Genomic DNA, 13,482 nt, shown 5'->3' with positions numbered 1-13,482 from the left:
GATGCCTTTGATTTCTTTTTGTTGTCTGATTGCTGTGGCTAGGACTTCTAATCCTGTGTTGAATAGCAGTGGTGATAGTGGACATCCCTGCTGCGTTCCTGACCTTAGGGGAAAAGCTCTCAGCTTTTCCCCATTGAGAATGATATTTGCTGTAGGTTTTTCATAGATGGCTTTTATGATATTGAGGTATGTACCCTCTATCCCTATACTCTGAAGAGTTTTGATCAAGAAAGGATGCTGTACTTTGTCAAATGCTTTTTCTGCATCTATTGAGAGGATCATATGGTTCTTGTTCTTTCTTTTGTTAATGTATTGTATCACGTTGATTGATTTGCAGATGTTGAACCGACCTTGCAGCCCAGGGCTAAATCCCACTTGGTCATGGTGAATAATCCTTTTAATGTACTGTTGGATCCTATTGGCTAGTATTTTGGTGAGAATTTTTGCATCCATGTTCATCAAGGATATTGGTCTGTAATTCTCCTTTTTGATGGGGTCTTTGTCTGGTTTTGGGATCAAGGTAATGGTGGCCTCATAAAATGAGTTTGGAAGTTTTCCTTCCATTTCTATTTTTTGGAACAGTTTCAGGAGAATAGGTATTAATTCTTCTTTAAATGTTTGGTAGAATTCCCCTGGGAAGCCATCTGGCCCTGGGCTTTTGTTTCTTGGGAGATTTTTGATGACTGCTTCAATTTCCTTAGTGGTTATAGCTCTGTTCAGGTTGTCTATTTCTTCCTGGTTCAGTTTTGGTAGTTGATACATTTCTAGGAATGCATCCATTTCTTCCAGGTTATCTAATTTGCTGGCATAGAGTTGCTCATAATATGTTCTTATAATTGTTTGTATTTCTTTGGTGTTGGTTTTGATCTCTCCTCTTTCATTCATGATTTTGTTGATTTGGGTCATGTCTCTTTTCTTTTTGATAAGTCTGGCCACGGGTTTATCAATCTTGTTAATTCTTTCAAAGAACCAGCTCCTAGTTTCGTTGATCTGTTCTACTGTTCTTTTGGTTTCTATTTCATTGATTTCTGCTCTGATCTTTATGATTTCTCTTCTCCTGCTGGGTTTAGGCTTTATTTGCTGTTTTTTCTCTAGCTCCTCCTACACTAACCGTGTAGGGTTAGTTTGTGTATTTGAGACCTTTCTTGTTTCTTGACAAAGGCTTGTATTGCTATATACTTTCCTCTCAGGACTGCCTTTGCTGTATCCCAAAGATTTTGAACCGTTGTGTTTTCATTTTCATTGGTTTCCATGAATTTTTTTAATTCTTCTTTAATTTCCTGGTTGACCCATTCATTCTTTAGTAGGATGCTCTTTAGCCTCCATGTATTTGAGTTCTTTCCGACTTTCCTCTTGTGATTGAGTTCTAGTTTCAAAGCATGTGGTCTGAAAATATGCAGGGAATGATCCCAATCTTTTGGTACCGGTTGAGACCTGATTTGTGACCTAGGATGTGATCAATTCTGGAGAATGTTCCGTGGGCACTAGGGAAGAATGTGTATTCCATTGCTTTGGGATGGAATGTTCCGAATATATCTGTGAAGTCCATTTGGTCCAGTGTTTTATTTAAAGTCTTTATTTCCTTGTTGATCTTTTGCTTAGATGATCTGGCCATTTCAGTCAGGGGGGTGTTAAAGTCCCCCAGTATTATTGTATTGTATTGTTGTCAATGTGTTTCTTCGCTTTTGTTATTAATTGCCTTATATAATTGGCTGCTCCCATGTTTGGGGCATAGATATTTACAATTGTTAGATCTTCTTGTTGGATAGACCCTTTAAGTAGGATATGGTGTCCCTCCTCATCTCTTATTACAGCCTTTGATTTAAAATCTAATTGGTCTGATATAAGGATTGCCACTTCAGCTTTCTTTTGGTGTCCATTAGCATGGTAAATGGTTTTCCACCCCCTCACGTTCAATGTGGGGGCGTCTTTGGGTCTAAAATGAGTCTCTTGCAGACAGCATATGGATGGGTCTTGTTTTTTAATCCAATCTGATAGCCTGTGTCTTTTGATTGGGGCATTTAGCCCATTTACATTCAGAGTAACTATTGAAAGATATGAATTTAGTGCCATTGTATTGCCTGTAAGGTGACTGTGACTGTATATTGTCTGTGTTCCTTTCTTATCTGTGCTGCTTTTCGTCTCTCTCTTTGCTTAGAGGACCCCTTTCAATATTTCTTGGAGGGCTGGTTTTGTGTTTGCAAATTCCTTTAGTTTTTGTTTGTCCTGGAAGCTTTTTATCTCTCCTTCTATACTATACAGCCTAGCTGGATATAGTATTCTTGGCTGCATATTTTTCTTGTTTAGTGCTCTGAAGATATCCTGCCAGTCCTTTCTGGCCTGCCATGTCTCTGTGGATAGGTCTGTTGCCAATCTAATGTTTCTACCATTGTAGGTTACATATCCCTTCTCCTGAGCTGCTTTCAGGATTTTCTCTTTGTCTCTGAGACTCCTAAGTTTTACTATTAGATGTCGGGGTGTTGATCTATTTTTATTGAATTTGAGAGGGGTTCTCTGTGCCCTCTGGATTTTGATGCCTGTTTCCTTCCCCACATTAGGGAAGTTCTCTGCTATAATTTGCTCCAATATACCTTCTGCCCCTCTCTCTCTTTCTTCTTCTTCTGGGATCCCAATTATTCTAATATTGTTTTGTCTTATCATATCGCTTATCTGTCGAATTCTGCCCTCGTGATCCTGTAGTTGTTTCTCTCTCTTTTTCTCAGCCTCTTTATTTTCCATCATTTGGTCTTCCATATCACTGATTCTCTCTTCTGCCTCATTTATCCTAGCAGTGAGTGCCCCCATTTTTGATTGCACCTCATTAATAGCTTTTTTGATTTCGACTTGGTTAGGTTTTAGTTCTTTTATTTCTCCAGAAAGGGTTTCTCTAACAACTTCCACGCTTTTTTCAAGCCCAGCTAGTATCTTTAAAGTCATGATTCTGAACTCTAGGTCCGACATCGTACTAATGTCCATATTGAGTAGGTCCCTGGCTGACGGTACTACCTCTTTTCTTTTTGCTGAGCTGATTTTTTTCATCTTGTCATTTTGTCCAGAGGAGAAGAGATGAATGAGAGAACAAAATGCTAACAGGTTAACAATGTCCCCAGCAAATATACTCTATACAAATCAGAAAAGACCTGAAACCAGGGGAAAAGAAAGGGAAAGAAAGAAAAAAGAAAGAGGAGAAAATAAAAAGTAAAAGAAAAAGATAAAAACAGAAACAGAACAAAACAAATAAAACAGAATATGATCAAATATGATCAGGCTAGTGCATAGATCAGTGCCACACACTGGATTTTGGGCGTATTTTGGTCTGTTAGAAGAAAGTGCCTCCTAAAATTTTAAAGGAAGAAAGACTTATATATGTACAAAATAAGGGTTGATATAATGAAGGGATGGAAGATGACTGTAAAGATGAAAATTATAAAAGAGTTTATAAAAGAAATTGATGAGGTTGTTTGAAAAAAGAAAGAAGATTTAAAAAAAAAAGGGAGAGAATGTGATCAGGCAGGAGACTAGAACAAAGCCATACACCAGTGATTTAGGTATATTTTGATCTGTTAGAAGAAACTGTATCTCAAAATTTTAAAGAGAGAACAACTTATGTGTATATGCGAAAAATAAGGGTAACTACTATGAAGGGATAAAATATGACTCTAAAAAAGAAAAATAAAAAATGTTTTTTTTTAAAAAAGGGATTGATAAGATGTTGGTTGAAAAGGGAAAAAGAAAAATGAAAAAAAAAACAGTTAAAAAATTAACTTTGAAAAACTAATGAATCATGGTAAAAAAGCCATGAATTCTATGTGCAGTATTCCCCTAGCGCTGGAGTTCTCCCATTCTCCTTGATCGGTAAACTTGGTCTTGGCTTACTGGCTGTTCCTGCTGATCTTCTGGGGGAGGGGCCTGTTGCCGTGGTTCCCAAATGTCTTTGCCGGAGGCGGAATTGCCCCGCCCTTGTCGGTCCGGGCTAAGCAATCTGCTCGGGTTTGCTCTCGAGAGCTTTTGTTCCCTGCAAGCTCTCGATACAGCTTTGGAGGATCAGAGTGAAAATGGTGGCCTCCCAATCTCCGCTCAGAGGAGCCAAGAACTCGGGGCCCCACTCCTCAGTGCGCCCCCAGAGAAAAGCAGTCACTCCCGTGTCCCCGGTCTCCGGCCGCTCTCCGTGCTCACCGGCCTGTGACCAAGAGTTTCTATCTCTGGCTCCCGACCCCGTGTGGCGTCTCCAAACCCAGCAGATCCCTGCAGTGCGCTCCCGCGCCGCTCCTCCCGGGGGAGAAAGGGGAGTCTCCCCGGCTCTGCCGCCTGTTGGGTCCCTGCTGGAGGAGCAGTGGCCCGACTGGGCTGCGGATCACAGTCTATGGCAACCCCGAGCTGAGAGCCCGCGCCTCGGCTCCGTCTCTGCAGCTGGCTTCCCCGCTCCGATACCTGGGAGCTCTGCTGCACTCAGGTACCCCGGTCTTTCTGCGACCCCGAGGGTCCTGAGACCACACTGTCCCACGAGGGTTCCTCCCCCCGCTTAGCCACTGGAGCGACGTCCCTCAGTGGAGCCGGCTTCTAAAAGTTCCGATTTTGTGCTCCGCGGCTCTAGCACTTGCCAGAAGCGGCCAGCGGAGGCCCCTCCCCCGCCGTCTATCCTCCCGACTATCGCCTCGGGTTCACTTCTCCGCACGTCCTACCTTCCAGAAAGTGGTCGCTTCTCTGTTCAGAGAGTTGTTGCTACTCTCTTCTTTGGTCTCCTGTTGAGTTCGTAGGTGTTCAGAATGGTTTGATCCCTATTCAGCTGAATTCCTGAGACCAGACGAAATGCAGGTCTCCTACTGCTCCGCCATCTTGCTCCCGGAACTAAAAATTGTTTTAACTAAGCCTATGAGTTGGATGACAAATGCTCTGTAGGGTTAGTCAAATCAAGACCTCATCCTCTTTTCACTTAACAGACGCGATTATCTGTTCTGTTTATGGCACTCTGCTAGGCCCTTTGTCAGACCTTTAGGATTTGTTGGTGAGAGAACAAAAGACCCATGAGTTAAGTCATTTTCAAAGGCAGTAGCAAGAGGATGTCTGGTGGCAGTGGAAGGTGGAGTGTTAAGTGAGGAATGTCCACAGCTTGGTGTTGGGATCTCGGGAGGGAGGCCCAGAGGAGGGCCATGGGCACCACTTAGGGAAACCTGCTGCTTTGATGGCAGCGAGGACCTGGCTTTGAAGGAAGAATTGACAACATTAAGCAAAACAATATGTCGCTTTCTGTGGAAATGCTGAGGCATAAATTTTAGAAACACTATTGGATGTCTTGACCTGACATTTAACAAATAAGTTCTGTGTTTAATATCTCGGTGGCATTTTTGTTTTGCTTTGTGGTTTAGCCTTTTCTTAAGTGTCTGAATTTACATGAAACGAGGTTCCTATTTCTGCAAATTTCAACCTGTGCAATTTGAAGCAGATATGATAGTAAACACAAACAGGATTCATAAAGGGAAAGTAAGGGAAAGTCTTGGGCCTGCTGTTCCATGCCTGCGTTGACTGGAAAGAAATTTGATTACTTTGGGAAGTGAGACTGATATTTCAATGGTTGTGTAATGGACAAAAAAAGCATGATCGCCAGGCTTTGAGAATTGATATTTAACTACTCTGCAGTTTTAATACTGAGTCTCAGAGTGGCTTGTATTGAAATTGGTTTGCCAGCCGCTGGGCAACACCTAGAGATGCCAGCAAGCAGCTTTTGCTCAGCTGAGGCCAGTCTTTTCTGTTGATTGTAATTAGGGGGAAAAACAACTTTTAAGAAAAATCTTAAGAGAAAACATAAGAAATTAGGATGTTCTTATTCTCTAAAATCTAAACTATGAATTCTTTCTTAGGGATAGTGAGGGAAAGAGAAAAGGTGAAGGAAGAAGGGAGCTTTTGTGTATAGTATCTTTAGTTATACAAATCCTCTTTAATGAATAAATGGAACCTTGATAAAGAAAACTACGGGCTGCATTATCAGTTGCAAATTGATTTGCTGTGGGCTAATTCTAATATAGTTTGACTATACCTCTTAAGAAAACAAAATCAGGTTACATGAAAATGGATTCTTATTTTCTAGGTGAAAAAAAACAATTATGACATAGCATAGTTTTATCCTGAAATTTTTTACTTGCTCCTGAATCGTGGATGGGCTCTTCTGTTGTTATTTCTAAAGTTGAGATTTTATCTATTTAGAGATAAAAATTGTATACCTGCATATCTTCCACACCCAAATGAGGCTGGGATGAGAGTGAGGAGAGAGAGGTCAGTGCTTTTCCAATCCTTTTTGTTGTGACAACAGGTCAGGTGGGGGGAATCCATCTCTAATAGCCTGTGGTTCTTAGCCTTTGAGAATGTAACACAGGCCAACCACTCTCACCTCAGAAAAATGCAAATACATCAACCTTCACATATAGTTATGGGGTTTGCACATCCCTGAAGCCCATCCGTGGATTCTCAGTTTAAAGCACCTGCTGTAAACATTTTTTAAATAAAGCGATTGGTTGCATCATCTTTTTGATGAATGATTACCTTGCTATTATTTTATTTTCTAATTTTAATAGCTATTTATATTCCCGTGGAACACCTTGAAAATGTCCCTCAAAGTAGATAAACTAATCTGAGACCCTGCTTGTTGTCCCAGGAGATAAGAATGACTTCCCAGTCTCACCTTGTGACCTGCCAGACCAGCATATCACCACCACCACCACCACCATCTTCTTCTCTGCCCTCCTCCAAATATGTTTGCTGCTTATGGTTTGAGATACCAGAAAAGGAGCTGGAGGGGATATATATACAAAAGAAGAAGGGCGCCTGGGTGGCTCAGTCGTTAAGCGTCTGCCTTCGGCTCAGGTCATGATCCCAGGGTCCTGGGATCGAGCCCCACATCAGGCTCCCTGCTCCGCGGGAAGCCTGCTTCTCCCTCTCCCACTCCCCCTGCTTGTGTTCCCTATCTCACTGTGTCTCTCTCTTGTCAAATAAAGAAATAAAATCTTTAAAAAAAAAAAAAGAAGAGACATATATAAGCATTAACCTTCAAAGGAAGAAAGCACAGACCCCCTTGGGAGAAATAATAGAAACACATAGTGTTTGTGGATATGTATTGCAGATCATGGAAAACAGCTGAATAGGATGTGGGTGCCGGCTTATTAACTAACTGTAATCTATTTAGCTTGGAGCAACTTTTGGTTTTTGATGGGATGAAATACAAGCTGAAGTTCAGTGGGGATAAATACAAAAGATCAAAATAGAATCCATGGAATGGAAATACAGTGACCGGTTTAAAAGTTGTCCAAGTCTTTTTTTGAGTCGAGGATCACAGTGGACCATAAGTTGCTATGAGTTGGTGATATAATAGTGTGTGTTGAAAATGATAGTGGTGATTTATGGAGTGTGAGAAATATCCAGAAAATCCTCACAAAAGAAGTAATTATGTTATAGTCTTTTGATGTGTGTGTGTATGTGTGTGTGTGTGTGTGTGTGGTCATCTGAATGTATATGGAAAGTGCTTAAGTGGGCGAATTCCTTTTTAATAGGAAATCACTTCTTCCCCATTCACTGAGCCCAGAGCGTTCCAGCTTCTCCCAGCCTGAGGGACCTCTTGCTTCATGGATGACTCGCACGGCTGAAAGGAAGAAAACTCCTTGTCTACACATGGTAGCTGAAGGGCATTCTCTTGGCTGGTGGTTGCTGTGGCTGGTGGATGCCAGTATAGTCCAGCTATTCCTGGGATCATTCTGAATTTGAAGTTTAAACCAATGAAGATATGATAACATTGGGTTTGGCCTCGCAGGCAAAGTCACCAAAGATTCTATGTATAATAGGGCTGAAATGCCACCTTTGCCTACAGCTTGTTATTTCAGTTATATATGGATTATAGAGGCTTTTGTGAGGTATCCTGGACACCAGCCCACCATTTGTGGTATATTTTTTCTATAGAGAAATTAGTTCCCAATTCCAAATGACTTTTGTGTGTATTTTTGGAATGCAGTCTGTCTGTACTGCATCAGGGGGCCTTATGTAGTTGGCCCGAGTCAGATTTTCCTCTCTGTGCCACATCCCTTTTCAGCGGAGCTGGTGGTGGACACTGTGAGCTGCCAAGTCCCATCAAGTGTTCCTTCTTAAAGCCTCTCCTAGCTCTCCCTTCCCTTCCCCTAGTTCACCACACGTTAGCTATAAATGAATCTACATTATTAATGCGGTGCTTTTCACACATTCTTTGTTTATAAATTTCTCATTTCTACTGACACCTTTCCTCTGGATGACCTTAGGAGCCTCAACTCCAGGCCCTGAGGTGCGTATCTCCGCCTCCATTCCTTTGCTCAGTCTCCTGCAAGCTTCCCCACCCTCCCCAGCCTCTGCAGTCATCTTCAGTCCCTGAGGCTTTACATCCCTGGGGGTGTAATAGGACTATCTCTCCAGCTGGAGGGTGAGTCCTCCAGCTCAGGGATGTGTCTCCATTTGCTGGGTTCTCCAGGATCCCCCAGACAACAGGAGAGGGTACTCAGTGAGGGTTGGCTGCTGCTGACAAGGATGCCCTTGGAATAAGCTTAAATGACAACAAGAACATGACTTCCGCGGTCGGAAGGACTCTTCTGGAACCTGAGGACGATTAGCACTGGAGTAGCTGCTTAACAGAAGCACAAGATGACTGTCCCCATCCCTGAATCTCTCCTGGAACTGACCACCTTTCATCTCCTCTTCTGGTTGACTGGATCGTGGTGTTGTGGAGAGGCAGAGCTCTGGACCTAATAATGGTTCCTAAGGATTTTCCATTTTCCTGGCTTATGAAACCATAACATGTCTTTAAACTAACTACAGCTCTCTTTTTTAAGGGAGCCCTCAGCAAAGAGAGAAGCAGCATCACTTAATTATTACAAATTCACCTTGTATTTAATAGCATATGACTTTTAGTTCTGAAATTGCATAGCTACGGGGTTACCACGTGGTTGATACCTGGATCTGTGCTCCCTATGATACATTTCTGCTGATCTGTTTTTCTTGTGATGCAGTTTTTACAGAGGCTTGTCTCTCATTTTCTGTCTCCCTAGCAAACTGTCTGGAGACAGTCTAGCATATTTCAAACAGCTGAGCTGCTTGTGTTCTGTCTTCTCTGGATAGACTCTTCTAAATTCTTTGGAGCCTTCTCTCTGGGAACATGAAAAAGGGACTCGTGCAGTTATAAAAAGAAACTAGAGATCATCCAGCTATAAAATTGCATCTTAGCATTAGCTTCTGTTTTGTCTACCATTCATTTTCTATTCATCCTTTTCTAAAGTTTGTCCAGCAATTTGAACCTGGTAATTTTAGTTCTGTGGTTTCTATTGGCTCCCAAACACTTACCCAGTCGTTAAAAATAAAAATTGCAAACCCATCTTGGGGAGTGTGTGAGTAGGCAGCAGCTGAGGACTCAGGACACTATGGCACCTGAGCACTCTGAGCCTGGCTGCCATGCTTACTAGGACTGGTGTGCATGCTTGTGTGTACGTAGGTGCATGGGTATATGCATGTGTGGGGCGGGAGGTTAGTGGGGGTCAGATCACAGCATTTGACAGTTTAGAGCTTTTCTTAAAAATGCATATGTCTTTTTCATGATTTGCTCCACACTGAAGCAAGCATAGCCTTGGAGAGTTGGAGTCACTGTCACTTGCTGGCCAGGCGTCTCTAGTCGAGTAACATACTGCTCATCCTCAATATCTACCTCTCTCAAAGTGTGCAGAGTGATTCCTGGCAAAAGTAAGAGAAAAGAAAAACCAAAAACACATAAAGTGGTTAGCACAATGTGTGGTACCGAAGCAGCTAGCAACTGTAAGTTCCTGGTCCCTTTGACCTTCAAGCTACCTAAAGGGCAAGAAGCTTTTGGGAAGAGAAGGAGAGGGGATGAATCTGCATCCATATCAGTTCTGTCCTGGGTACCGTGCCGAGCCCGGACTGGGCATTCTGGGCAGCATAATGGTAGTTGCACATCAAAGAATTACATCTAAACCTCCCTTTGAATGTGAATTAACTTGAGAGGAGCACGCTATTTCAGAGCAAAGATAATTCTTTCTCAGGTGCCTGTCCTAAGACCAGTGGTCAGGCCTAGAGGAGGGTAGCTTAGATACAACTCTTTTACTTCATCCACTTTGGTTCCTGTGAGTGGGTATGATGAGGCATTTGACAACATGTGGGTTTCAATACCCCGAACCCACTGGGCTGAATGCCAGAGACAGGATGGTGGGCAACAGGCATCAGCCTGGGCCTGTGTCCTCACCAGCTCACTGCTGGGCTCTGCCCCTGGATGGCCCACCTCTCAAATGGCCTCACTTCATCTTGACACTTGTCTAGATCAAACCCTGATACATTTCCTGCCCAGGAGCTTTCTTATTTGTATTGTTTTATTAGATGATTTACCTGTACTGTAAGACAGTTGTGAGTCCTAGCTCTTATTCTAAGGCTTCCTACTACTAGAGTGGACTATTTGCTATCCAAAAACTAGTTGCTCTAGTTGCAATATTATCACTGAATCCTATAAATATATATAATTTAAGATGTCAAAGTACTTCCTTTGTTATGATCTCATTTTTTTTTAAACAGCTTTATGAAATGGGTAGAGGAAATAATGTTTGCCTATGTATGCTGATGATAGGATAAGGTGCAGAAAGGATGCCCACCTCACTGAAGGATGCCCAGATCCTGGGGCCAGGGCTAGAACTGCTCTCCTGATTCCCATGTGTTTCGTGAGTGCCCTTAGATGCTGCTGAACTCTCTGGGAAGGATGTGGCCCACCCACTGCCTTTCAGATGCTTAGAATCTAGTTAGTAATTCTAGAAAACTGACTTGGGAGCCCAAGTAATTCGGAGAAATGGCAAGTTTTATTAGAGTTCCAAAAAGAAAGTGGTTTGGCCCCTAAGATATTTGGGGGGACATTTTATTATCACCACCTTCAACTGAGAAATGAGGTTTTGAGAGACATTGTTATTTATCCAAAGATACACAGAGTAAGAAACTAGGTGGCTTGACCACTATTAAGTGAGTAAATATGGTTTTCACTTATTTACTCACTTAATAAGTAGTTGTGGGTGCCCACCCCATGCTAAGGACTGCCTGGGTCATTGTGGGTGCCATCTCCACCATCACAGAAGTCCACCAGCAGGTCACGCCCTGAGGCAGGGTACTCCTGCCTTGTGGCTTTGCTGGCAAGATTCTGTCACTGTTTTCTGGCTTTGCCTGTGGCTTTCTTTGGGGCTTCTCTCAGTTCCACATTTCTGGTGTATCCCTGGGCTTAAAAAATGTTATGCTCAGAGTGAAGAGAATTGAACTTGTAACCCACTTTACACCACACTCTGACCACCAGGAGTCCTTTTGGAACCCGCTTCTTCCTCTCCCACCAAGTCCTATCATTGTACTGCTATGTATTTCCACGACCTGCCAACGCTTCCCAGTCTACCCTGGCTCATGTCGTCATCTCCTCGTCCCTGGGGTACTGCTAGGCCTGTTAACCCATCCCCGGGTCCTCCTCTCATCCATTTTCCACACAGACCATTTTCCATAGAACTCAGTTGATCTGAAGCCCCAACCAGATCACATAACCCCACACTCTTCAGTTGCTCCCCCACCCACAGGATCTGGAGTCTGCACCCACCTTGTTTAGCCTCTTGGTCACAAAGCCCTTTGTGACCAAGCCCATTGCTTAAAGTTGCCCCCAGATAGACCAAGCTCTTTGCCATCTCGAAGACTTTGTTTCATGGTAGTCTCTCTGCTTTGGAATCTGGCACCCTTCTCCCGTCCCTCTTTCATCTGGCTAATTATTACTTATCCCTTCACACTAAGATTAATGGCCACCTCCTCCAGGAAGCCTTCTCCCACCTCTCTCTTCCTCCCACTGGCTAGGTACTTCCTGTCTGCTCCCTTTGTGGTCTGGAATATCTGTACAGCCCTTGCTGCCTAGTTTGTAACAATCACTTTAGGCCCTGCCTGCCCCCAGCAACTCCAGGCTTCTCTGAGAACAGGCACTTGTCCACTTGTTCTCGTCAGTGACTAGCACTGTGTCTGGTACTCATGAAGCTTTAAGAAATGGATGGACCATTGGGCGGCTAGGTGGAGGGATGGCTGCAAAAGTGATCTCTCCTTATACCTGTTCCTCTTTAGCTCTGGACCAGTGGTTACGTATCTCCACTTCTTTTAGTTCTGTTTAATTTAGGATAAACTTAAGGGAAGAGCATGTAGTGGGGAAGAAAGTGAAGAACCTATCTAACGGTAATGTTGCAGTTAGTGCCTTAAGATCTGTCTCCTGATTCATTATCTAGCCAGGATCAATCAGAATTGTTTGTCCAAGTCCCTTAGCTTTCCTTCCAAATGAAGTGATTAACTTCCACCGTAAACTTCCTCTGGTCCAGGCTTCAGGCTTTGTGTTCGGCCCGACGGCACTCAAGCTTTCCTGCCTACACGGGCATTTAGATTGTCCCTGCCCTTTGGTTCTCCTGCCTGGCGAAATACTAGATAACGAGGACAGAGCTCATCTTACACACGGCTGAGCTGACAAATATGGCAGCCTTTCAATGAAAAGGCGAATGCAGACGAGGCTTCTTCCCTGGCTGGAATAAGAATGAGCCTCATGCTTGTCTGGCCCCGTTGCCGATGGTCAAAAGCACTTGACGCAATTTCCATAGCATCCAGACAGCCTGAGTACCTAATATCTACCTGTCTAGTCAATACATCAGCTTTGCTGGAGAGAGAGCAGGAGTTTGTCACAGGGTCTTATTTCTAATGCATCAGGAACAAATCTGTTACCAGCTCTCTTTATTCTGGCATAAATGCTGTAAGCTGCATTAATTTGTTATCTTTGGTGGTAAATAACAGTGCCTTCTAAGCTTTGTCTTTAAAAGGGGTCTTTTTAAAGACTTTAAAGTCAAGGTGAAGAGAGGGGAGAAGAAACGGATTGTGCCTGACCACAGGGATTAGTGGCTCACTCCAGGTGAAGGGTGTCCACACGTATTAATGTGCTAATGAGCAAGAAGGTTCATTTTGATGATTAGTAATTTTGGCATCATAACTTCTGCCCCAGATTTGATTAAGCCTCTGTACAGACTTCCTCTTCCAGGAGATTACCTTTCAAAAGCACATTTGGTTTCCCTCCCCTTTTGAAGCCCATTAGGAAAATTAAAACATTTAATTTTAGTGATGAATTTTACTGGTGCAGACAACCGCTCTCCCAGATTCTCTCCAAATGTAAGCACAATTGCTACATCAACTAAAATATCTGTACGTAACTCAGACTGGTGTTAAATTGTGTGGAGATTGCAGATTCCTGGTAATATATTACAGAACAATAAGCCCTGTGTTGGAAGAAAAATATCTCAACATTGAACCAAGCCAGTGGGACAGAAAGTTAGCTAATATCTGTAAACCTACTTCCTCCCAAATGGACTTGTCCACCAAACCCTCAGATTTCCCCTGCTTCTTTCCTTAAAGAAGCTGATCAGAAATATCCTGTAA

General features: G+C 43.0%; 1 protein-coding gene across 1 annotated transcript in view; it reads left to right on the top strand.

The window, feature by feature from the left end:
- The window catches only part of LDLRAD4 (low density lipoprotein receptor class A domain containing 4), a 447,499-nt gene that overhangs the window by 369,680 nt on the left and 64,337 nt on the right, over positions 1 to 13,482 (top strand).

The sequence above is a fragment of the Zalophus californianus genome, chromosome 14, assembly GCF_009762305.2.
Source record: "Zalophus californianus isolate mZalCal1 chromosome 14, mZalCal1.pri.v2, whole genome shotgun sequence".
NCBI classification, from domain to species: Eukaryota; Metazoa; Chordata; class Mammalia; order Carnivora; family Otariidae; genus Zalophus; species Zalophus californianus.
This window is presented reverse-complemented; position numbering and strand designations above follow the sequence as displayed.